Source organism: Spermophilus citellus (genome assembly GCF_964194105.1).
Source record: "Spermophilus citellus genome assembly, chromosome: 12".
In the NCBI taxonomy this organism is placed as follows: domain Eukaryota; kingdom Metazoa; phylum Chordata; class Mammalia; order Rodentia; family Sciuridae; genus Spermophilus; species Spermophilus citellus.
Window position 1 is genome coordinate 11,440,758 of NC_138198.1, and position 27,744 is coordinate 11,468,501.

At 40.0% G+C, this 27,744-nt stretch overlaps 1 long non-coding RNA gene across 1 annotated transcript; it reads right to left on the minus strand.

Annotated features, from left to right (window-relative positions):
• Positions 1 to 27,744, minus strand: LOC308631374. Its single transcript, XR_014018178.1, has 3 exons — positions 27,684 to 27,744; positions 434 to 542; positions 1 to 37 (listed from the first exon to the last, which is right to left on the minus strand). It is a non-coding gene; the product is annotated as an uncharacterized lncRNA (long non-coding RNA).

Below are 27,744 nucleotides of genomic sequence, written 5' to 3' on the forward strand. Positions count from 1 at the left end.
CGATGATAAAATGCAATATGGTATCCTAGATGGGATTCTAAAACAGGAAGAAAAAAAAAAAAAAGAGGAGGACATCAGTAGAAAAACTGTAGTTCATAGCATTGTACCATCATTACTTTTGTAGTTTAACAAGTACATCTTAATTACATAATACGTGAATCTTGGGGGAAGCCGGGCGATGAGTGTGTAGGAACTCCCTATACTAACTCTGCAACCTCTGAAAGTATCCCAAAAGATACAGATTATTTTAAAAATAGCTGAAATTCTCCAAATTTGGTAAGTTATAAATTTGAAGACTCAAGAATCTGAGCAAGCTCAAGCAGGATAAATATAAAGGAAATCATATCTATGTACACCATTATCAAACTGCTGAAAACCAAAGATAAAAAAAAAAATCTTAAAAGCAGCCACAATAAAATGACACAGTACATACGTGGAACAACAACACATTTGAAAGTTGTCTTCCTGTCAGAGTGACATCTGGCTTCTCATCAGAAATGATGAAGGACCCAGAAAATTGTGGAATGATTTTCTTTTCAGTTCTGAATGAATGGGAAAGGAGGGCACATTTGCTTCAGATATATTACCCCTAAAATCTTACTTAATTATTAACTTTTTAGAAGATCCCTCATTTTGTACTTAGCAAAATGGCATTTTAGTAGATTCCTGATTTAATTATCCAAACTTCTGATGAGTGGAGACTGAACTACTTGATTCAAAACTGAAATTCCCTCTTATTTATTATGTTTCTATTTCAAAACAAAACAAATATAATCTAAGACTAATCCACCCTCCAAAATATCCACCTCTTTCCTTCCTCAAAAACTCTCCTGAACACTGGTTTGGATAAACTGACATGACATGGAACTACTTTTTCCTCAAAGGCTGAGGCAGCTCTTCAACTTCCCTGCCCCTCAGAATTTTTCTTTCAGCCTGTCTTCAGATCTCTCTAATTTGGTTCTCTGGCATCCAACAGTTAATAAATTTTCAAAGCAGAAGTCATTTCTAAATAGCAGAAACAGGCCACTCAAAGGATTGCTATTATCTCTGGTACAATTTTAATCTTTGAGTTTAGGATATGCCTTCAGTCATTTTATTTGGTTTCTAACATTACAACCTTAAGTTTTCCCTCTTTGTTCATTCCTTTTTATTTTATTTTACTTTGAGTAAAAATACAGTGTTAAAACAACATAAAGCTATATGTTTAAATTGCAAGGACCAGGACATTCTGAATTTAAATCCCTCTAAAAACGTGATGTTGACTGGACCCCAGCCCCAGCCTCATAGGCCACAATAGGGTCTTTCATTGCAAAACTCGCACCCACACGTCAATGTCATTTATCACTGAGCAAATAATGCAAGACAACATAATGAAGAGTGGATTTGGGTTTATTCCCTTAACTATAAATAAAAATTTGTAGCACTTTGCAGGATTACCACATGTGGAATGATACCAACTTAAATACCAATCTTTAAGCCAAACTGTAAGTAAGAGAAACCATGCTCTCTGGCCTCAGATTTTAAATAATCTTTCTTTAAATTTACTGCTTTCACGAAGCATACAATTTGTAATCATGTAATGAAAGACCCAATTGAGATATGTGTATGAAAAGAAGAAAAAAATGTGGGAATTATAAAAGTGCTTGTGATGAAATTCAACACAGTGAGGCCAGAGCAGAGTCTGACTCAAAGACCTTTTCCAGGATAAAGAAAGCAAATACCTGTCAACTGCAGCTTGATTTACACATGATAACTAGACTAGGGTAGGGAGAGGTCTACCCTGAGAACACTGGAAGTCACACCAGTGTCAGCCTACTCTGAGCTCTGTGTAAGCATGATGTGACAGGATGGACTGCACCTACCTTGGTGTTAGCCTGTGTGTTCTCTAGCGCTCCTGATCACAACTGAGCACACAAGCCATTCCTCTGTTATGCTTAATGTGTTCATGCTCACATTATCAGCAGGCATGGGGATGCAAAGATCAGATTGGAAGTGATTTCTCTATTTCAAAGAAAAAGAATTTCTTCTTCTGATTGCTACTTGCTTGCAAAGTAAAGCATGTTTCAGTTCCCTAAAGAGTGCCACTTAGACTAAATTACAACAGACTGTTCAGAAAAGGATTCCTGGGAGAACTCATTTCAGTTAAGTGAAATTTCGACTCCATTTTCAAAGAAGTTATACCCACCGACAGAAGCTGCCCAATCAAGGGGCTGAACTTCAGGTCATGCACCTACTGAACTTCAATGCCTGATTCCTCCTTAGGAGATATGTCTTAATGAACATTGATTGTTTCCTGGCACTATCAATTAAAAATTTCACATGAAATACCTATTTTTTCCCTCTTTCCACATTTTTTCTAGTACCTTATAATCCTACATAATGATGGGATTTTTCATTATATATTCATGTATGCACACAATATAACAATATAATTTGGCCAATATCACTCCCCAACATTTTCCCCCTCCCTCTCCACCTCCCACCCTCTGGTCCCTTTCCTTGACTGATATCCTTTTGATTTGTATGAAATCCCTGACCTCCTCCTTTTTTTCCCTTCTTCCTCTTTATCTTCCCCATATGAGAGAAAGCATATGACCTTCTGAGGCTGGCTCACTTTGCTTAACATAATGATCTCAAGTTCCACTCATTTTCCTGCAAATGACATATTCATTTTTCTTTATGGCTGAATAAAACTCCACTGTGTATATATACCACATTTTCTTTACCCATTCATCTGTTAATGGACATCTATGCTGGAAATGCTTATGTTTTAAACTAAAAAATAATCCTTCTGCATTAAAATTGTTAAAAATATGTCCATAGAACACAGCAAAGCAAATCTCGGCATGGCCTATTACAGGTACATTTCCCCCATCAAGACTAACTTTGTAGATGATTCCTTTATCACTTCTTGTCATTTTATTCAATGCATATACAGCCAACTCCCCATCCATCATCCAGGGACAAAAAAACTTGATTTGTCAGTTGTTGTTGTTGTTTGTTTGTTTGTTTTAGTGCACTGAGAGATGAGGAAGATTAGAGGCACTCAGCACTCCCCTGCTTCTGCACTAGATTAAACCACGGCAACAAGGTATGGCTGCATGGGGGAGGGGTGTCATAGGTAAACTCTGGAGTACAATCATAGTCTGAGCAGGTAACAACCCAGAAATACTGGTTATTAGAAATACAAGCACCCAATATTAAGTACTTTGGTAGCCTGCTGGAGAAGTACCCTTTACCCAGGCTGTAGGTGAGCAAGTCCTAGCACCCTTAGCAAGTCCTGAATCCAGCACCAGGTAAATACAACGTAAGCAGACAGGAGCCTTGGCATCTGCAGTGGGTTGGCACTTCTCAGTGCTTCCCACCATATTCAGGTGGTGCCAAGAAGGGTCCCCTGGTCTGGGCTTACTGCTGGAGAGATTAAAAAGCCCCAGCACTTTACATCCCCAAGACCCAACAGATTCTTCTCTTCTCATCAAACAGTTTGGGCCTAAGGAACTGGTTATGACACAAAGCTGCTGAGAATTCTCTGGGTAGGACACCAGGTCGCCAGTCAAGGGAAGCAGAAGGTGCTGCCATGCAAAACTGGTAAGGCAAGGCGAGCTCTGGGAGCAGGAAGCCAACTGAGTGTGGATTCTCTCCAAGGCGGCCCCCCACAGCACAGCGGCCAGGAGGGCTGGGGTCTCTCAGCTCCCCTCCAGCGCAGAGGGCAGGACAGAGTCCTTCCTCCAGCTGCTCAGAGGCCCTCAGGGTACATGCCAGGCTTAGTAACTCGGCCCATGCACGACTGGAGGTCCAGGAGCGCAATCCGACCATCCACAGGCTCCACGGGGCAGAGGGGCCGGCAGGGCCTCCTATTGTTGCCACATCCCGTCCACCCATGCACATGCAGAGGCCTCCAGGGGACATAGCCCTGCCACCACCACTGCATGAAGCCCCTGCTGGTGCAAGAGGTGGGCGGGCTCGGCCTGCTTGGCTGACAGGTTCCAAAATCTGAGGTCTGAAAGGCATCGCTCCCTTTCACATACCTGGGACCCGGGAAATTGTTGACTGCTTTTGCTTGCTTTATTCTGTGTTGTTTATTTTGTTTTCCCTTGTTATTTTTTCATACTTACACCTAATTTTACATATTTTTTAATTCTTGATGTTTTTCTTCTTTCATCTTTATTTCCCTTTTTTTCTTTTCATTCTCTTCTTGCCTTCTCCCTTTTGAAATGTATCATTAATTTTACTTTTTTTTTTTAATTTTTTTTTAAAGAGAGAGTGAGAGAGGAGAGAGAGAGAAAGAGAGAGAGAGAGAGGGAGAGAGAGAGAATTTTTAATATTTATTTTTTAGTTCTCGGCGGACACAACATCTTTGTTGGTACGTGGTGCTGAGGATCGAACCCGGGCCGCACGCATGCCAGGCGAGCGCGCTACCGCTTGAGCCACATCCCCAGCCCTAATTTTACTTTCATTAACATTTAAGTTTTAATCTATGTTCTTTGTTAATAGAGTTCTTTTTTTAAATATTTATTTTTTAGTTATAGGCGGACACAATGTCTTCATTTTACTTTATGAGGTGCTGAGGATCGAACCCAGTGCCTCACACATGCTAGGCAGGTGCTCTACCTCTGAACCACAACCCCAGCCCTAGTTGTTGTTTCTAAAAGGTTTTTATTGTATGTCTATTTCTGATTTGCATTTTTTTTTTCTGTTGAAGTACTGGGACTAACACGGAGGCATTCTACCACTAAGCTCCACACCCCTCCCTTTTCATTTCTTATTTTGAGACAGGGACTCCCTGCTTCGCCTCCACCTTCCAGGAGCTGGGATGTCAACAGTGCGCCTGGTTCTGGCTGACTTTTAAGTTGCTGTGACTCATGGTTATTTCTTCCTCTCAAAGTAGTGCTAGGGATTGAGCCCATGACCAGGTTGCGGGGGGGGGGGGGGGGGGAAGGGGGGGAGGCTTGCTGCTGACCTACCCGCCCCCAGCTCAGATGAGAGAACTTGTACCTTATTCCATCCACAACCTAGTCTTGTTCAAACTTCAGTAGATGCTGCAACTAAAAGAATAGGGGTAACAAAAGCCATCTAGCTGATGACCTGGCCCCAAGAAGGCGCAGACTAGGGTACTTGAAGACATACACTGGATACTCACCCCGCTTAGCCAAAAACAGAGAGAAACCACATGACTGTTGAGATCACTCCACCCACAAGAGGCCTTAACTCAGGCTGCTTTCACACACTTTCATAAAACCTATGGCAGATAAGTCTGGAGGTTACCCAGTAGGCACACTTCATATACTCCACTGCCTACAGCACACCTAGATTAACTATCAGAGGGCCCTCACACTGGCTCTACAGAGTTCCTCAGGTTCCAACACAACATGCAGAGTTAAGATCCACCTACTGCACCCTAAGAAGCCGTAGGGAAACAACATGAAGACAACTTGGAATTAAACTCGACACTACACAACAAATCAATATTCTGGTATACATCATCAGAGAAGGCCCTCACACAGAAGTGAAGAGAGATCCGGCCCAACAGATGCAGAAATCTCAGCAAAGAAACACAAGAAACATGAAAAAACAAGGCAACCTGACTCCTCCAAATATTCGAGACTCCCTGGTATCTGTGACCAAAGGTATCAAAGTGGATGAAATGTCTAAGCATTCAAAAAAATATTTAAATGATCAATTAATTTTAAAAGATGCCAATAAAACATGGAATGAATTAAGGAAGACAATGCAGGATGTAAAAGGGAAATTCAATAAAGAGAGATTCTGAAAAAGAAAAATAGAAATCTTGGAAATGAAAAGATCAATAAGTCAAACAACTCAGCTGAAATCCTCACCAATAAACTAGACCAAGCAGAAGAAGGAATACCATCATGACTTGAAGAAAAGATGGATGAACTGTTATATTCAGACAATAAAAAAGAAAAAAATAAGAAGCCATGAACAGAACATACAAGATCTCAGAGAGAACATTAAAAGACCAAACATTTGAATATTAGGATAAGAAGAGGGAGTCAAACTATAGACTAATGGCATAGAAAACCTATTCATTGAAAAATTTCCCTAATCTTAGGAATGATATGGACATCCAGGTACTGGAGGCATTTACATCCCAACTGCCAAAAGTACAAAACAAAGAAAGAATATGAGAAGCTGAAAGAGAGAAGTACCCAATCGCATATAAAGGTAAAGGTCATCAGAATAACAGCAGATTTTTCAGCATAAGCATTCAATACAAGGAGAGCATGGAATGATGCATGTCAAGACCTAAAAGAAAATAACTGCCAACCTAGATTACTATTATCCAGCAAAGAAGAAAAAAGATCTTCCAATATAAGAATAAAGTAAAAGAATTAATAACCAGTAAACCAGCATTACAGAAGATACTCAAAGGAACCCTAAACCCAAGATAAACACAATCACTAGAGCACAGGAAAGAAGAAACCCCATTCGAAAAGTAGTGAAGCAAATGATAAGTAGGAAAGAAACAAACACGATTATTTTAGTACACTATCAAACGTCTATGATGAATGAGAGAAAAAAAGCACAGAATATTCATAACCATTAAAAGAAAAACAACACAATGACAAAAACTAGTACATTTCTTTTGATAATAAACTCTGAATGCAAATTATCTGCATTCTCCCAATTAAAATACGCAGACTAGCTGACTGGATTAATAAAGAAGACCCAACTGTTTGCCTTCTGCAGGAAACTCATCTCATTGGAAAAGACATACAGACTGAAAGTGAAATGAAGGACAGTGATATTCTAAACAAATGGAATCTAAAAGCGAGCAGGAATAGCTATACTAATATCTAGCAAAATAAATTTCAGGCCAATATCAATCAGAAATGATAAGCCCCGATACATTAACAGTGAGTGATATCAATACCTCACTTTTGCCAACAAATTGATCTTCCTGACAAAAGATCAGCAAAGAAATATCAGAGTTAAATTACACTAAAGATCAAGTGGATTTAACATGAACAGCTATCTAAAGATAGTTAACAGTTAACAGAATACAATCTTTTCATTAATACAGGGAACTTCCTTCAAAGCAATCCATATTTTAGGCCCTAATGCAAATATTAGCAAATACAAAAAAAAAAAAAAAAAAAAAAAGCCTAAGATAATTTCTTGCGTTTTATTTCAGGCCATAATGGAATGATACCAAAAATCAACAGCAAGAGAAATTGCATAAATTACACAAACATGGAGATTGAACAATACACTTTTGAAAAAGCAGTGAGTCATTCAAGAAATTGGGGTAGGGGCAAAATTCATAGAATTAAATGAAAATGGAAACATAAACTACCAGAACCTGTGTGACACAGTGATAGCAGTTTTAAGAAGAACATTTATAGCTATACTTCCCCATAGTAGAAAAACAGAGAAATCTCAAATAATCTATTGACACATCTCAAGATCAAGAACAAGCCTAACAAAACAGTAAAAGGAAAGAAATAATTTTTAAAAAATGTCATTTCCTGGCAATACAATACAAAGTATCAATGAAACAAAGAGCCAGATCTTTGAAAACCCTTAGCCAAACTAACCAAAAGAAAGACAGAAAAGATCCAAATAAATAAAATTAGAGATGAAAGGGAATATTAAATCAGATACCACTGTTCAGAGGATCATTAGGGAATTTTGAAAAATTATACACCAACAAATCGAAAAATCTAGGGAAAAAGTGGAGAAATTTCCAGACACATATGATGTACCAAAATTGAACCAACAGTATATTTCAAAAAAAACTATATTGATCAATACCAAGTGATAAGACTGAAGCAACAACAAAATGTCTCCCAACAAAGTAAAGGCAAAATGACAAGGCAGGTTCACAGCTGCATTTTACCAAACATTTAAAGAAGAACTAATACTAATGCTTCTCAGACTATTCCATCAAATATAAAGAGAAATAACTGTTCCAATTCTACAAAGCCAACATTACCCTGTTACCAAAACATGAAAAAGACATGACTACAAGAAAAACTATAGACCAATATTGTTGATGAACACAGAAGCAAAAATTCCCAGTAAAACTAAACTCATTGTCATGTTAAAAAGATCATCCACTACAAGCATCATTCCACGGATGCAAAGCAGGTTCAACATACACAAGTCAATTAATGCAATATATCACATATATAGAATCAAGAACGTAAAAATCACATGATCATCTCAGTAGGCAGAAAAAGCCTTCAGAAAAATTCAACTTCCCTTCATGACTTAAAAAAAAAAAAATCCCTGAATAAGGTTACAGAGGATCATACATAATAAAGGCTATACCACAAATCCATTCCTAACATCATACTAAATGGGGAAAAACTGAAATTATTTCTTTAAAATCAAGAATGGGACAAGGATGTCTACTCTCACCACTCTTATTCAATATAATACTCAAAATTTTAGCCAGAAAAATCATGCAAGAAAAAAAAATAAAAGGGAAACAAATAGAAAAGGAAGAAGTCAAATCACCCATTTTCAGATGATATACCTCTGTACCTACAAAATCCTAAACATATTGAAAGGGTAATTTAGATGATGAAAGGGAATATTAGAACAGATATTAAAGATGAAAGGGAACTGATAAACAAATTCAGCAAAGTAGAAAGATATAATATTAACATAGAAAAATCAGTAGCTTTCCTATAGACCAATAATGAACTTGCTCAGAAAGAAATCAAGAGAACAATCCTATTCATAATACCTTTAAAAAAACAAAAACATAAAATCTAGGAATAAACCTAACCATAAAAAGGAAAGACCTCAACAATAAAAATTATAAAACAATGATCAAAGAAATTGAAGGCAACATTAGAAGATGGAAAGACTCGGATGTTAACGGATTAGAAGAATCAACATTGCCAAAATGGCCAGCTAACACCAGCTGACACTGAATGCTTACTATGTACCAAGCACTCTGACTCACGAACTCACATAGCCATCACAATAACATCATGACATGGGCTCTACAACTATTAGTGTTATTAAGCTTGTTTCACAGATGAAAAAACTAAAACCAAGGGATTATATAGCCTGCTCAAGGTTATAGGGCCAGTAATTGACAAAGCCAGAAGTGAACCCCAGAGTCTGCCCCCAGAGGCTCCCTTCTTAACCGCTGCCCTCTGCTGCTTCCTGACATGCTCCTCTGTCCTTTCCCTGAACTTCCACTACCCTTGGCCAATCTTGCTGGCACATGATCTTGTGTCCTGCATGGCTGGTCACTGCTGGAGGCATGCAGACCCCGCCTACTAAACTAGACTTCAGGGGTGCTGGAAGCCCTCGCTGAAAAAATGCCATCCACACAACCACTTCTGTAATAAGCACAGTTCTCTTGGAAAAGGCATGTATTCGTCACATATTTTATTTTCTGAAGCTTTGACATCTTGGGCACTGCTGATCCTGAAGAGACTGTCCCGTCCCAGGGCTAGCAAACAATTTGCCAAAAAACACACTTTTCATGTACAAACCAAACAATCCACAGTCCACACCACCAGCCACCTCCCTGTCTAACTCTCACACACCAAACCAATGTTTCCTAGGCCCTAAATCACCCCAGAGCCAGATGTCACATAATTAGAAACTGCCCCTATTGCCCAGAGCCCTCCAGAATTATTGTAAGTAGCCAACCTTACAGTGCTTACCCTGCCTAGCCTGGCCTTTCTCACAGAAGCCACAAGAGCTGCTGTGTGCCTATGCTTTCCCTCCCTCTCCTGCCTCTGCCCAGCCCTGGTGCTTCCTTGTGTGTGGCCTGTGTGGCAAGCCTGCCCCCTCTTCTTGGGAACTCTAAACAGTAAACCTCTTTCACAGGAGCTTGTCTGTGTTCACCAGCTCGCCATACCTGGTTAAAATGAATTCAAAGTGTACTTAAAGAAGAGCATCATCCTACCTAGAGGTCTCTGGCAACGCAAACCACACACTCACCATGGGGAAGACTCTTGTGACTTTCTGATTCCATCAATCTCCACCAGTGGGACAAAGGACTTCCAGGAGGGCAGAGGCAAGCCCTGCTGAACAGAGTGCGTTTGGTGAGCCTGGTGCTCTTGCCTTCCAGTGACAACTTTAGTAGTTGCTATCTTAGCTGGGAATTGGACAGGACGAAGGAAACCTTCCTAATCTGCCTTTGTTAGCCTACTTCTACATTCTCCCGCAAGGCTCAACAGTGAAAGCTTAATCAGGAAAGAGTCTAAAGACAACCACTGGGACAATAAGGAAAGGCAGACGTTAAGAAAAATGCGGGGACTCTGCAGCCAGTCTTGGGGAAAACAGAATTCCAAGAGAAGGCTGGATGAGTAGAGAAAAAGAGGACGAGCCCAGCAAGGAAGAAGACATGAGGATGCAGACCTGGGGGAGAAGCAGTCTCGATAGTGGCTGCGGGTTCCTGACGCCCCTCCTAGACAGAGCTGACCAGCAGGAATGAATGGCTACCAGACACTTTTTGAATGGGTTCCTCAATCATATGAAACTAAATGCATACAATACACAGAGGAATTCAGCTACAGTTCAGCTTGTCATCTCATCCATTTCATGTATTTTCTTCTTGTTCTCTTCAACCTCTCTCTCAGTGCTATAACTTTCTCCTATAGCACAAGTGGTGCAAATTTTCCCTGACATCCTACTGTCCCAACAGAATATCTACACATTCAGTCATGCTCCTCTGAAAAAATCGTACACAACACCCACCACAAGGGCATCTCACATTTCAGAGGCTTGGGGAACAAAGCAGGAACAGGTCCAGATGATAGAGAGCCAAAGAATCCCATTCATTCAAAACTTCCAGAGATGTAAGGTCCCAAAGAATCCCATTCATTCAAAACTTCCAGAGATGTAAGGTCCTGAGATGTAAGGCCCTTCAGGAGACCAGGTAGATCGGTCCTTCCCCTTCAGGAGTTCAGTGAATTTGAAACTCCTTCTGCCTATTCAGAGACCTCTGGAAAGGCACTTGACCTTTATACACCAGTATTAACAAACCAGAACTGCATCTAACATCTAATATGAAACAGTCTAGGACACTGAGTATATCCTTGCACCTAACCCTTCTACCAATGACTCGAATACTCTAAGCTCCATTTTACAGATGAGTAAATTTGGGCCCAGAGAAGTTGAGATACCTGTCCAAGCACATACAGTCATTAGACAGGAGAGATTTGAATCCATGAAGTGTCGCTCCAGACCCAGGACTCTCATACCACACTCTGCTGCCGAAAGCCCAATCCAAGACTAGATCAAAATCCAAGACTCATTTAAAGTACAGAGAAGTAACTGGATCCCAAACCCATAAGCCGAAGCAGACAGGGCACAACACTGACAGGTCAGAACTGCCCAGGTCCACACACTGACCTGACCCCACCAGCACCAGAGTCCCCCCACCACCTCTCAAACAGCACCACTCTGCTGCTTATTAGCCAGGCAAGCTACACCACACTGCAGGTCCTACATTTTAGGAACTGACAAAACCTTACACATTACATCAAATGGAAGGGATATTTTAATCCTGATCTAATAAAACTTAACTACATGGGAAATTACAAAATAGCAAATAGTACTTCACCTGTTAAACTTATTGGTTAAATTAGAATCAGGCATTAATAACGACAGAACAATGTCATAATGCAACACTATATACATCCTAAATGGGCAAAATACAAACCAGAAGTCATTCTTAGCACCACACACTAGGCAATGGGGAATATAGAAGCACTAGGTGTAGAAGCATGGAAGCTACAAAACAAACCCTGCTGTAGGCCTCCTCAGAACCCAACAAAGTAGGGACCTTGCTGACATGTGTTTCCCTGGAATTTCTCCCCACAACAACCTGGACAAGAATAAACTTCTGTATAGTCTGACCAGCTGAGAGGGCTGCTGTGACGTCTTGTCCTCCACAGCTGAACCGCCTCAGTTCTCTAACCCCATTCTCTCATCACATGGTTTCTAAAGTCTTCAAAATCCAAGTCAAGTTCAGTCAAAATCCCCAGGGCACAGTGGTGGGCCCAGGTTTGGAGTACAAGGGTTGAAATAAAGTATGACAACAGCAGATGCCAAAGGCAGGTCCATTATTCCATGACGTGCTTTGTACACCAAGGCTGGGCCAAGAAAAATAACTGCTGAACACTTTTGTAGATATAATTCAATTAATGCAGCTTTTAAAAATAGAAAAGAACTGGCTTAACATTTAAAGATTTACCAGACCACCCAGTAATTTCTGTTATATCAGGATAAAATTTAACAAAACATTTAAAACCCATTAGAAAAACTAATTTATTATTGTCTATAAATATTCGCACTGCAAACAGGACATAAATTAATAGAACTGGGTTACAGAGTTCAATAGGGCAAAAATAAAAGGATTAGGAAAATATGGATAAAAATATTGGCTTTTCAGATATTTCCTCTGCTAAAAATGTCGAAGAAAGCTACTTAATAAAAACTATTTTTGAAATTCAGTCCTTAAAGATGTGAAAATATTTCCCATACCAAAAACAAATGTTTTTCTATGAAGAAACAGTAGCTACTCAGGTTCTTAGGAAAATGTATTTTACTTGCAAAAGGAAACTAAAGATATAGATTCCTCAAAGCACCGTTAGAAGGGCTTCTAAATCCAATTCCCAATCACAACATAAATCCCCTCTAAAACACATTCACTGGGCTGGGGATGTGGCTCAAGCGATAGCTCGCTCGCCTGGCATGCGTGCTGCCTGGGTTCGATCCTCAGCACCACATACAAACAAAAGATGTTGTGTCCGCCGATAACTAAAAAATAATAAATATTAAAATTCTCAAAAAAAATAAATAAAAATAAAACACATTCACAAAGTCATCCAGTGACTATTTAAAAAGCTCTAGATGTATTTGATATTGTTCAAAAAACACACCAACCAAATCCCCAAATACCCATCAAATGATGGGCAAAATGTGGTCTATCCACATGTTGGAATATTATTCTTCCATAAAAAGGAATGAAATATTGTCAAGCATGGTGGTACTCATCTGGTGGTACTCATCCCAGCAGCTCATGAGACTGAGGCAGGAGGCTTGCAAGTTCAAAGCCAGCCCCAGCAAATTACGAACACCTTGTTTCTAAAAAAGTGGGAGGAGGCTGGATATGTGGCTCAATGGAAAATGTATGAACCTTGAAGACATTATTCTCAGTGAAGAACAAAGATAAAAAAGGCAAAATGTTATGTAATTCCATTTACATGAAATATCCAGAGTAGGAAAGCTACAGGGGCAGAAGGTAGATAAGCAGGTCCCAGGGACCAAGGAAAAGGGAAAATGGGGAATGATGCTAAGGGCACAATATTCCTTTTGCAGTGATGAAAATATTCTAAAATAAGATAGTGGTGATGGGTGTACGATTCTGGGAATATACTAAACCCCACTGAACTTCATACTCTGAGAGGGTGAATCTTATGGTCTGCACATATGTGTCAATAAAGCTGAGAATAAGGGCTAGCAAACCACTTACACAAAGTTCTACAGTGATTTTTTTTTTAACAAATGATCTACAGAAGGTAGAAAATATTACTAAATTTGGAACAAAAGACTCAGTAAAAGCATACAAAGGATATTAGCAAGGATTGTTACAAGTTCAGTACTTCAAAAGGATTTTTAAAAGAGATACATACTGCTTGAAAGGACATTTGCAGTTGAAGAGTCACATTTTGCCAAGTCACATCTCCTTCCAATGCAGTGGAGCACTTCCACTTTATAAGTTATTTTGTATGTTACTTTAAAGACTATTTCAAAACCCGTCAGCCCTGGGTGTATGTTTAGAACAGCAGTTCCCAAACATCAGCCTACAGGCACCACCTCCAGCATCTCTGCCACCCTCAGGCTGCACTGTTGCTGAGGATTTCTCCTAAACCCACCACCACTGACTTACCTTTTTTTTTTTTAACCTCATCTTAGGCAATAAGGTGCATAAAATTATAAGTTCGATGTGTTAACTTATTTTTCACCATATACTAAAATAAACCTTAATAAATCTAAAATAAATTTGGAATATTTTAATAAATTTAATATATAGTGTGTATATATGTGTATGTATGTGTGTGTGTGTGTAAACACTTTAATCAATTTATCTACAACTTGAAAAACATTGTTTTTAAAAACTGCACACCTGGTAACATATCCATTACTTTTAAAAGTGTCACAGGAAAGTTAGAATGCTCAGGAAACCACTGTTCAGCAACATTTAGGACTATTCTGGTCCCTAAAGTGAAGCCCACATTCAGTGGGAGCAACAGGACAAAGCATGTGGGGATAAAAGAAGAGTGAATGGTAAAGGACAGTGGTAGGCGGCAGGCCTTGAAGAGGGACAGCTGAGGAAGAGGGGTGTGGGTCTCCTCTACAAGTTTCAGAGGACAGTTGCTACTGCCATGTTCTGCACATCAAACAGCACAGAGCCCGGAAGAGGCTGATGTGGCGAGCAGGGTTCTGCATGGCCCCTACGCCCCTCCGGCCAACACCAGTCACAAGTACACCGACTGACGGCCCCTGAAGCTGGCTGGCCTCATTCAGAAGTCATAGTGCAGGGGTGGGTTCCCAGGCGTTCCTAGTTGGGCATACAGCATTGCACAAGACACCCCCATGGTGCACACTGGAGTCTGGACTCCCCTCCTTCCTACCTCCTTTCCACACTGCAAAGGGGATCCCTCTCCTGCCAGCAAGAACCCACTCCAGCGGTCAGAGAACACACCTGTCTTTAATCTCCCCACTAAGCACTTGTAATTGCCTCCTGGTGGAGGAAGGCAGAGAATGGAGATGGGGGAGGGTGTCATTTCCTGTCCCTTTCTTGCCCATTCATCATTTTCCTGAAAGCTAGATATAACAATTTTATTTTGACAATTCTATGCAGAAAAATGAAATGTAAGTCACCTCAGATTTAATGTACGCCTTGCCCGGACAGGGACCCCAGGCTCCAGCCTGGGGCTCATCAAACAGCATTTTCCAACATTCCCCACAACTCAGGCCTGGGCACCAGGCCTGGAGACCCTGTGAAGAGCTGATTGCTTTGACAGTGGAATAGTATGACAAAACCAATCTCCAGGGGTATTGTTTTAACTTCATGACTCATGACTTTTCAAATAATTTTATTCCTAGCATCTCTATATAGTTTTCCAGTGAATATTAAACAATCAGGTAACTTCATTACTAGCAACTAAGATTAATATCTTAATTAATATTCTCAGAAATTCATGAAAACATTTGTCTCTCAGAATACAAGCCAAAATTATAATCAGATACAACACCTCTCCTTGGAAATCTAGCAGAGTGTTTCTAGAAGTGTGGTGGGAGGGCTGCATGCACTAGAAATGATGGTGGGAGGGCTGCATGCACTAGAAATGATGTAGGGAGACAGCAGTGGGCTGGCAAGAGTGGAGTTTGAAATACACTATGTGACACTGACTAGGTCAGAATTTCTGGGAGTGGTGGCCAGTAATCCACATTTTAAATAAATCTCCAAACAATTCCTAAGTACCTAATGCCGCTTCTGCACTACTTGAACCAATTCTTCCCACCATAACGCCATGAAAACAGGACTCTCATAGGTCGTTGTATAGCTAAAGTTAAAAAAAAAAAATCAAGGAATAAATATTTAAGATAAGGATGCAAGATAAAAGGCTCTCTTCTATTAGACTCTGGCTAGGTTGAACTGTAGCCATGAGGGGACACTCTCCACCTCAAGTACAATGCTACCTATTACTGTACCTAAAATGAAGCAATCTTTTCTGACCTTCACCTTAAAATACAGCACCCTCTGTAAGAGTAATGCCATCCCTACACAAAGATTAAAGGGTATTCTAGTGTAACTTCTCACTCATTATTTTTCAATGCTGGGTCTTTGACACTACAATCAGGTTGAATTGGTTGGGCCAGTAGTTCTCCAACTTGGTTGTGTGCTTGGGACTGCTGAAGATCTTGTTTAAAACAAAGGCTACTGGGCTCTAATAATCTGCATTCTAACAAGTCCCAGGAGATACTGGTAACGCTTGGTCCAGAGATGAGACTTTGAGAACCACTGGTTTAATCTAATGCTAGTCTCCTCCAAGCCAACATAATTTAGAATTCACTGTAAATTTCAACCACTATAAATTTCAAATGTTTTCACCTAGCAATGCTCCAGCCAACATAATTTGGAATTCACTATAAATTTCAATCACTGTAAATTTCAAATACTTTCACCTAGCAATGCTCCAGCCACTTGCTGTAGGGCTTCTCATGTAGGACTCCTAATGTTGAATACATGGATTAAGTTCTTCAAATTAAAAAAAAAAAATGTGATAAGCAAGTCCTTTCTTGGCAACTCAAGGAATTAGGACCCTTCCTGTCCTCTTTCTGACCCTACAGCCCCTTCCTACCCTGCACCCTCAGTCTTTCTGTCCTATTTGTATACTTCCTAAAGCAGGAAAGCCATAGGAAGGGCAGAAGGTCCCTCTGTTCCTGTCCTACGGAACTGCACTTTCTTAGCCAGAAAGCAAGACATGTTCCCCACACCTAGAAATTTATTTGGTGATCACATCACAGGACTGCAGCTGTACAGATGGAGTCAGCAGTGAGTAATGCACCCAGGAGCAAAACGAGGTCAAGGGTAAACTCAAGAGTCTCTAGAATATCAGAATCCCTCAGATCTCAATATTTACATTCTGGTTCTTTGAGGGAATAAATGTACTCTATAACACAGATTTCCCATTCAGAGGTAGATTTAGAATTTACACACTGCAAAAGGGTACCCTGTTCTCTTGAAGTAGCTTTTGACTCCATTTCATCAAGATTTAAATATACATTCCCAGCATCAGGTTGTAACTGACAAACTGAACATGGGTTCAGTTCATCCTTCCCAAGACAAGCAGTTTCTAGAAAGTAAAAAGTTCTCAGGAGCAAGGTAAGAAAATGTATTTGCTACAGTTTAAACATCTTTGGAAGATCTTCAGGAGTTCAATCGTCTTTTAAATTTAAACATACAGCTGATACTCAATTCAGGGACCATGCTAAAACTATTTAGGAAGTTTTATTTTATTTATTACTTTTAAAGTAAGTTTATTTTCCTTTTAAATTCCATTCCTTATATAGGCTAAGATACATATGCTTAAGAAAAAAGTGTAAACCTGGAGAATAAATATAGAATTACACCAAAATGGAAGGAACTTAAGAATGTTTTTTAAAGTGTCGGCAATAAGCTGGTTAAATTTTGTAAAAACTACATTAACATTTTAATTTACCATGTAGTATAAAAATATGGCTTTTTACAATTATTGTTAAAAAAAATGACTATTCACAACAAATACTCTAACCATAGTGTTTTCCAGAACCTGAAATGCCCTCTTCATTTGAGAAGATGTTAAGCAATACTCCAAATCAAAAAAATTTGTCACAAACAAAAAAGTCCTTCCAACAAAGTCCTTCAGTATCCATTTGCTCAAATGTGACCACTGATCTTAGATTTGGCCAAACACTGAGCATGGTTGCAGAGGGCACACAGACTGCTCTGTGTCATCTGCCACTAGAGAGCAACCGCTGAGATGTAATCCTGCTGCTTTTTAAAGTGCAAAACATCATCTTCTGCCTGCTTTCATGTCTATATTCTGTATTCAGTATGAATGTTCATTTCCATGGTCTGGAAAGAACAATCCATTTCTCTTTTGAGGTGCTAAATATTAAACATAAAAATAAATCAGGTCTTCTTTTGAGAAATATCTATTTAGTGCTTTTGTCCATTTATTGACTGGGTTGTTTTTTAGTTTTTGTGGTGCTAAGTTTTGATTTCTTTATATATCCTAGATATTAACCCCTGTCAGAGGAGTAGTTGACACAGATTTTCTCATTCTTTGGCTCTGTCTTTACACTCTTAACTGTTTCCTTTGCTCTACAGAGGCTTTTTAATGTAATGCCATCCCACTTATTGATTCTTGGTTTTATTTCATACATTGTCGAAGGGACTACAAATTAGTACAACCACTTTGGAAAGAAGCATGCATATTCCTCAAAAGACTACAAATAATACCACTAAATGACCCAGCTATACCACTCCTTGGTATTTATCCAAAAGAACTAAAATTAGCATACTATAGTGATACAGGAACAGCAATGTTTATAGTAGTGGAATTCACAATAGCCAAATTATGGAACCAGTCTGGATACCCATCAACAGATGAATGGATAAAGAAAATGTGCTATTTTACTCATCCATAAAGAAGAATGAAATTATGGCATTTGCTAGCAAATGGATGGAGCTGGAGAACATCATGCTAAGTGAGATAAGCCAGACTCAGAAAGTCAAAAGTCAAATGTTTTCTCTCATATGCGGAAGCTAGAGCAAAATAAGGGGGGAGGGAAGGGTGAGTAGGTGAATCCATAAAAATAGAGGTGAGATCAGCAGAGGAAGAGGGGTTTAAGGAAAAGGAGGAACTACAGAATGAAACTGACATATATGAATATGCCACAGTGAGTTCTACCTTTATGTATATCTATAAGGCACCAATTAAAAATACATAAATAGAAGGAAGACCAGTAGAGTAGAGGAAGGGGAACAGGGTGAGGCATGGAAAGAAGAAGAAAAAAGGTCTGTGTGAAACATTGTTCACTACTCTTTATCAAGGTAATAAGTTAACTTTTCTTTTAGAAATGGTCACATTTGAGCTGGGAGCAGTGGTGCATGTCTGCAATCGCAGCTACTTGGGAGGCTACGGCAGGAAGATGGTAAGTTTGAGGACAGCGTGAACAACTCTGTCTCAAGAAAATTTTTTTAATTTTTTACAGGCTGAGGATGTGAGAGAGCATTTGACTAGCACGTGCAAGGCCAGGGTTTAATCCCCAGTACTCAGAAGGAAGGAAAGGAGGGAGGGAAGGAGAGAGGGAAAAGAAAAGAAATTATCATATTTAAGTATGGAAATAAGGTTATAAAAATCACCATTAATCATTAGTAGGAAATACATAGGACATTTACCTATCATAGAAAATTCTTTATAGAAGCCACCTTTTAAACTGTATCAAACAGATCAACTTCCATAAAAATCACCTTGATGAGCATCCAGTTAAAATGTCAAGGCTTGTAATACCACCTAGTTACTTCCTATTTTGCAATGAACATTAATGACACCATAACAAAACCTATGTGAGCTTGTGTCTGTGAGAAACATTTTGGGTCTTGTTTTTAATGCTTTGCTAAAAGAAGTAGAAGTTAGTACCCATTCTTTCTTGATGAATAATGCCAGCTAAGCTCATTAGGAAAAAACAAAAACAAGTTTACTGGACGTATGAACTTAGGAAAGATCATTAAACACAGATTCTATCAGTTGCTTATAACCTGTTTACTGAATCCACTGTAACTGGTTCTCAACCAACACTGCACATACATATAAGTACATGATAAAAATAAATATGAAACAATAAGGAGCAAAAGGCAACAAAATAATGAGTACAAGGCAGAGGAAAGAGAAAAGCTTCTAAGAGTTGTAAGATTTAAGGATATGTTAACACTTCCACCAAGGAGAACAGACTTCATCATCTGAACCCAAATTCAAAAGAAATGCTCTGAAATTAGGTCATCCAGCACAGGAACCAGGGCTTTTTGAAAAGTATTATAGTTAGTTAGAGGCAAAAGATCAGAGAAAGAAAATATTGAAAAAGTAAAAAGAACTACTTACCTAGAAATTGCTATTAAAAACATGCTGAATAAATTTCATAGCTTTTAAAACCCTATAGGAGGGGGGTGCGAGTTAAAGAAAAGGCCTATGTCAGAAAAGAGCTTTGAAGCTCTTCCAGGATGGAGAGCAGCATCAGCTCAGGCTTACTTCAGAAACTCAGGCTGTCCCATCAACCATGTCCACTTGCTATATAACTACCCAGTTGGTAAATGACCCTCAAAATGACCTACTTGGCACCAACACTCTTCACCTTCACTCCACTCAGCCACTCAGCAAACCAATGCTCCTTTTTTTTCAACCTTAGAAGATACGTGGTTTATTAATATATGAATTTCCCCATATAGATGAATCTGAGGTTAAAAATTGGTTTTTGAGGGCTGGGGCTATAGCTCGGTGGTAGAACAGTAGCTCAGTGGTAGAGCGCCTGCCTCGCACGTGTGAGGCACTGGGTTCGATCCTCAGCACCACATAAAAATAAATAAAGACACTGTGTCCATCTATAACTAAAAAATTTTTTTTAAAAATTGGCTTTTCAAATGTTTGAGTTATGCCATTTAAATAAGTAGTAATTTTACCCTTGTAATTGCTTTTTTAAAAAATCTTACTTAAGAATTAAAAAAAAAAAAAAGTGTTTCATTCTCGTTCTGTCCAGAGAGAAAAAGGGAGATACTGTATTTCACCATTTGGTATAGAATCTTAGTGAAAAATAGAGGTTTATTCTCAAACAGCATGTAGGTTAACAATATTTTGAGTCAAGAAATAAAAACTGGGGCTGGGGATGTGGCTCAAGCGGTAGCGCGCTGGCCTGGCATGCGTGCGGCCCGGTTTCGATCCTCAGCACCACATACCAACAAAGATGTTGTGTCCGCCAAGAACTAAAAAATAAATATTAAAAAAAAAAGAAATAAAAAACATAACTCTTTTCAACAGAATTATTCAACAAGTTCATGGAGGCCAGACAACAGTGGTCAGTGTGCCTGGAAGTGGACAGGACTGCTGTTGGGCCCAAGCTGCTGCTCTGCAATCTCCAGGAAACTGGTAGAGTCCAATTACAAAACGAAAAACAGAGGGAAGGCCATTAGACTGCCCCTGACATCTTCATTACCTGGAACAGCTCCACCTCTGAAATATTCCACTTCAACATCCAACTTCAGACAAGACCTCCTGTCTCCCTCTTCATCTCCTGCTTACCTACCGACATGTACTCCACTGAAGACTCTGATCCCTGAGCTTCTCCACTGTACCCATTCATCTGCTCCCTGACTCCAGGGCTGTGGTTCTCAGCTGGGGTGACTTTGCCTCTCCAAAGACAGTTGGCGATGTCTGGAGACATTTTTGATGCTCACAACTGGAGGATGCTGCTACCAGCATCTAGAAGGTAGAGGCCAGACGTGTTGCAGAACATCCCACAGTGCACAGGCTGGCTCCCTCACAGGCAAGAATTACAAATGCTCTGGACGTTGAGAAGCCCTGCTCCACATGGCCTTCTTCTATAACATGGTCCCTTTGTTCAGTGACTCTTGGAACAGTTTAACCTTAATTCTACTGTCCTTTCGTCTTTCTGACAAAAATGTTCCATAAAACCAAAACCTCAATCAACTGACTCATCCAAATTTTCTACTTCTCAATTTTGCCTACTAAGTTCAACAAAAGCTAAATAAATAAATCACCCAGCCACAAGAATGGCTGCCTCTATATACTCAAATTCCAACTTTGGTGGGACTCTTAACATCACCAGACAGGTAACCCTTTATGTGCCTCTCCAGTCTTCCCCTCAACTCCTATCTGCTCTCCTCAATGATTATTCTAAACTTTAGTACTTCCCTCAATCCCTGCCCAACCGAACCAACACTCGGCGTCAGCAAACTCATTTCCTTCATTTAAGAACTTTTGCTTCCATCAGACAAGAACTTCCACACATTTCTCCACCATCCTACAAATTCATCTGTCTATCCCCGCCCTTCTGCCCAGCCCTCCCAGGAGAGTAGAAGTGTCCCCCATGTCCCCGTATAGACCTGACCATGGCCTCTGTTCTGGATATCCTCCCTTGGCCTCCTCTGGGTCCCTGCCTCATCAATCACCCTCTACCTCCACTTCCTCCTCTTGCCAGCCCTTTTCACCCGAGCAGTAAGTAAATGTTCCAATATCCTCCTGGGGCAAAAAGCCCACGAATGAACAAAGCCTCCCCTAATTCCCCCTCCCCCTCACTCTTGCTCCTTACTCCACACCACTTTTGGTCCACTGCCCGCTGCTTACTAGAACTCCACAGCAGAGGCAAATGACTTCTTGTTAGTCAACCCTGGATTCTTCCATCCTTGATTTTGGAGCTTTAATGCAGATTGCCAAGCCCTCTCTAAGATTCTCTCATTTACTATTTGTGGTTACATGCTCCCCTTTAGTCCTTCTCCCAGTTCTTAGATGATGGTGTCCTGCAGGTCTGGCTTCAAATCTCATGACTAGACTGTGCAATCCATGCTCCAGTAGCTTCAAATCCAATCCCCAATCCTGACCTCTTTTAACCAAGTTTTCCTAGCCAATGACACCACCCCTTTCCCAGAATACTGCAATCTTCCCAGATTTCTTACTCTCACACATACAACCAAGTTTATAATCCATGTATCTGGGATCTGTCCTATCAGATCATTCTCTCTGCAACCTGCCTAATACAGGTCATTATCTCCCATCCAGAACATCTAAGAAGAATGACAAATACACATGAGTAAAAAAAATTGGAGGTTCCTTTTATAAGCAAGAATGCTATGCAAATACAATGACATAGGATTCAAAGGAACACAGAACACTGGAATTCATTTTTAAAGAATCATTTAATCAGCCAGGCTTGGGATTCCCAACTACCCAATAAAGAGTAAAAGAGATAAATATAAGGACCTGAGAACCAAAACATTCATTTTGTGATTTTATTTCTAACAGACATTACAGATAGTTCATACCTCTAAATATATGCTATACTTGTGACATATGCAAGATATTATTGGTGCCAAAAGGCACAGGCTGATTTGTCTCCTTTGATGCCAAAATATATCAGCATATCCTGGTTTCCATCACTTTCAAAAACGAAACCTTCAATTGCAAATGTCAAAGAAATAAAATGTAAGCAAAAAAACCAAAAGCCAAGAAAAATCATGATGAAATTGATTGTGTGTGTGTGTGTGTGTGTGTGTGTGTGTGTGCTATTTCAAAATAATTTCATCAGGAATCAAGTAACACAGAGTAATGAGTTAGTAGTAAAATGAAGTGCCATAAACCATTCTGACCGTCACTAACATTATGAAAACAGCTCTTCCTACCAGAGAATTCCCATAGCGTGAAAGTCAAATACAGCACAATATATATGCAATACGAGATCATAAAAAGATTCAGGGTCTGCTTTTCAAAGATCAGGTTCTCAGAGAAGGATAAGAACCTAAGCTGTAAAAATGCAGTCTGAATTCCACTTGAATACTATCATCCCAATCAAATGAGAGGCACCTGTTACTCTTTTGACAGTTTGAGTTCAGTTCTTTCATTGTCTACTAAGCTTGAAGTAATTCTCAATTTTAAAGCAGGTATAAAAGGAGAAGGTATAAGAAGAGAGTGTCAGGCAAAACAAGTTATACTACAAAGTTGATACTGACAAACCCTAGGGATAAATGAGCTCTGGAGCCAGAGACCCCAAGTTCAAATTTCACTTTCACCACTTACCAATCTTGTCATTTTAACAGCTCACTTAATTTACCTATGTTTCATTTTCCTCATTCTGTATAACAGAAACAAAACAGTACCAACTTCCTTTGTAAAGTGGATTGGACAATCCTGACTCATTGTAAACACTATAGAGATGTCAAGGAGTGCTATCAGTAGTGTTAGTTTCTTTACTAGTTTTGGACTGTATATTACATGAGGGAAAATTACAGCACATGCCCAGACTCCAGTCTGACATTGGACACCAGGAATTTTGTTCATAGTTCAAAAATGATATCATTTCAGCTGATATCTCCCACTTGGATCCTCTAGGAGCCTGTAATCAAATCAAATCACCAAGACCATATCATAGAAGATGAGAAATATAAAGAAGCATAATTCAATATACAGTTTATCTATACAATGGAAAATTATTCAGCCTTTAAAAGGAATATAGTTCTCACATGTTACAACACAAATTAACTTTGAAAAAATTATGCTAAGTGAAAGCAGCCAGTCACAGATAAACAAATATCATCACACTACTTTAACTACATGAGGTACCTAGAATAGGCAAACTCAGAAACTTAAGGCAGAATGGAGCTTGCCAGAGCAGGAGAGAAGAGGAAAATGAGAATTAACTGTTTAATGCTTAGTGGGTGCAAAATTTCTTTCTTTCTTTCTTAAGTGATCTTTTTTTTTCTTTAAATATTGTTTTTAGTTGTAGATGGACAATACCTTTATTTATTTGTTTATGTGGGGCTGAGGATACAAACCAGTGCCTCACACATGCCAGGCAAGCACTCTACCACTGAGCCACAATCCCAGCCCTCTTTCTTTCTTTTTTTTTTTTTTCCTCTTTTTTTTTTAAATGGTACTGGGGATTGAATCCAGGCAAGCTTAACCACTGAGCTACTTTGTATTTTTTATTTTGAGACAATCTCCCTAAACTGCTGAGACAGGCATTGAACTTGCAATGTTCCTGCCTCAGTCTCAAAAATCACTGGGATTACAGGTGTGTACCACCATGCCCAGCAAGGACAGAGTTTCTGTTTGGGATGATGAAAATGTTCTGGAAATGGATGATGATGATTGCACAACACTGTGAATATGCTTAATACCTCTGAACTGTATTCTTAGGAAATGGCTAAAACTGTACATTTCGATGTGTATATTTTACAATAAAAAGAATCATTAAAAATGTACAGCACATAAAACACATACGAGCCTTAATGGTATTAATATAAAGGACAAACTACTCATCCTTAAGTTCCTAACTAAGGACACCAAAAGGAGTCAATATCAACTCTTAACTGACCTTGGTTTAAAGTACACACCTAAAGATGAGTACATACCCTGAAATTTTCATATGGAACATTATTTCACTTTGTTGATTAGGTAACCCTTTTGGCTCCTTAAAGGTAGAAAGGGAAGGAGAACTATACTGAGGACACCCGTGTTTACAAAAGGCCAATATAAAGCTCCACTTCAAATACCTCAAGTAAGATAACAAAGACACAATAAAAGTGAATTTAATAAATTAACATCTATCCAGAATGGCTTGGAATGAAGGATTATAGTTAGGATAATTTAGCTATCTAATAAACTGGTAATTACCATATCAAATATCATTCAAAGAACAATAATTTTCACAGAACTAGAATGTAAATTCCAAAGACCTAAAGGCAAGACCAGCCTGATAATAAAAGCAGCACTCATCTAGCCTTTAAATATGCTTAGCTTTGTTCTAAGCTTTTTTTAGAGAGAGAGAGAGAGAGAATATCTTTTTTTTTTTTTTTTTTTGTAGATGGACACAACACAATGCCTTTATTTTTTTTTATGTGATGCTGAGAATCGAACCCGGGTCCCGCCCACGTTAGGCGAGCACTCGACCGCTGAGCCACAATCCCAGCCTATAAGCTTTTTATATATAATCAACTCATCTTCTAAGTATTCTTCTCATTCCTATTTTACAAACGATGAAACTGAGGTATAAGGGTCAGGTATACATGGGACATATACCTTGCATGGGCTCACTGAGCTGCTAGTAACAAGAGAGAACCAGAACATAAAAATCTAGAAGTGTGGTTCTGCCATGTGTATTTTAACCACTTATTCATTATCTGTTGATGACAATAATAAGGGATGGACCACAAGTATAAGCAAACTCAAAATACAAGGCAGTTTGGGAGTCAAATACAATAAAAGTCCCAAAGAAACAACCAGATTGCCACACAGGGTAACACATGATGTTCATGACTGCATAAAGGAAGGTGAAGTTTGTGCAGTACACTTAATGTCTAAGAAGACAAGAAACTGTTTAGCACTTTAAAAAAAAAAATGTAGCCAAAAGCCAATGATTTTCACTTCTACACAAAAGGTAAATACAAAAGGTATTTACTAAGCAATCTTTTTCACCATTTATCCCAGGGATTTGTCTGTTTGTTTGTTTTTTGCAGTACTGAGAATTAAACCCAGAGCTCACATGTGGAAGACAAGCACTCTACCAACTGAGAGCCATCCCAGCCCTTTCTATTTTTGGTTTTGAAACAAGGTCTAAGTTGCCCAAGCTGGTTTCCAACTTGTCATCCTCCTGCTTCAGCATCCCAGTCACTCAACCATGTGCCACCAAGGTTGCCATTGTGTGTGTCTCTGTGTGTGTGTGTGTTGCATATGCATGCACAGAAGGATCACCAATTAAACTATCCAGGTGTTTTAATTCCAGGAATATGAGAACTTAATAAAAGATACTAGAAAGTGTCAAATCATTCGGATATTTGAGTGAATAAACTCATAGAATTGTGTGTGACTATTATTTAAAAAAAAAAACACTACACAGAATCTAGTGTTTGATCACTATTAGAGTTTCTTTTTAAAAAATTAAAAAAAAAAAACGTGAACAGTGGCACATGCCTGTAATCACAGTGCCTCAGGAGGCTGTGGCAGCAGGATTATGAGTTCAAAGCCAGCCTAGAAACTTCGGGAAGCTTTAAAGAATTCAGTGAGACCCTGAATAAAATACAAAATACAAAAATGGGGTAAATAAAATACAAAAACGGGCTGGGGATGCGCCTTAGTAGTTGAGCTCCCCTGGGTTCAATCCCAGGTATCAAAAGGGGGAAAAAATCCTTTTATCAAAAGGGGAAAAAAATCCTTTAAGTCATAAGTAGACCTAAATTTTAATGTTGGCTCTGCTATTTAGTTGCTGTAAATATTCAACAAGTCAATTTCACAGATTTTTTTTTCCCCCTCTGTAAATTGGGGATAAAAATTCCTAACTCGCAAAGCTTTTGTGGGAGCTAAAGAGAAAACACACACGAAGTGATGGACACAGTCCCTGGGAAACAGCAGATGGTCCGACAATGAACAAGAACTATTATTCTCTGCCTTATTCTACTTTGTGCCCCAAATATTAGAAGAATCTAATTTTACCTATCAGCAAATCATTGGCAGACTTCTCAGAATGCTAGGAAGTACGATATACTCCTTTCAAAAATGGAACATACAGAGGGTACTAGAAAACAAAACCATCAAGGAGCCCAAGAATAGCAGAATTCTGCTTCTTACTTTATTTACCCAACACCTACTCCGGTTGGTTTTGTAGTAACCCATATTATTCCTGTCGAGCAATATGAATCCCGTGGTTACCATCTAAACATTCCTAGAGAGTCTGTCACTCTTTCGGGGGCTACCTTTGCAAGGTAACTGTCCTCATTGCTTGAAAACCAAAAGGAAACCCAGAGGCAAGGAGCATTTTAATGAAATGCTGTTTACTGTTCATGCACCTCGGCAGCTGATTGGCTCCCAAGTGGATCATTGTCACAACAGACGTGCACAGTACTGCGCCACCGCCGCCACCGCCAGGCCCCCAGCCCCCGCGAAGACGTGCGCGAGGGCGCCAGCTCCAGACTGCCAGGGAAGGCACGCTCTTCGGCGACACCCAACTCGGAACTCTGCGCTTCCGACCCGGGTCCCGGGGCGGCGGGAGGGCGTGCTTCGCCGCAGGTGGCAGGAACCGACTTGGACCCGCCGGTCTGCTCAGCCCAGGCTGGGGACGCGCGGGACGGGGGACGCGGGCCCGCGGGGAGAGGAGGCGGCCGCAGATGAGGCTGAGGCGGCGGGAAAGCGGGGTCCGGGCCCCTCGCCCGGCCGGGGGCTGGGGGTTCCGCTGGGGTGCCCAGGGCGGGTTACCGCCCCCAGAGTCCCGGGAGCTGAGGGGAAGGGGGTCTCTGCTGCCAGAGCAAAGGCGACGCAGGGGCAGGCGTCCGGCCGCCAGCAGGACAGGGCGCTGCTGTCGCCGGCGAGGGCGAGAGAAAGGCGGGGACCCAACCCGGGCGCACAGGTTACCTGGCTCGACCGCCTGCCCGCCGGCCTCCACTTCCGCGGTCCCGGGGTTACCACGGGCGAC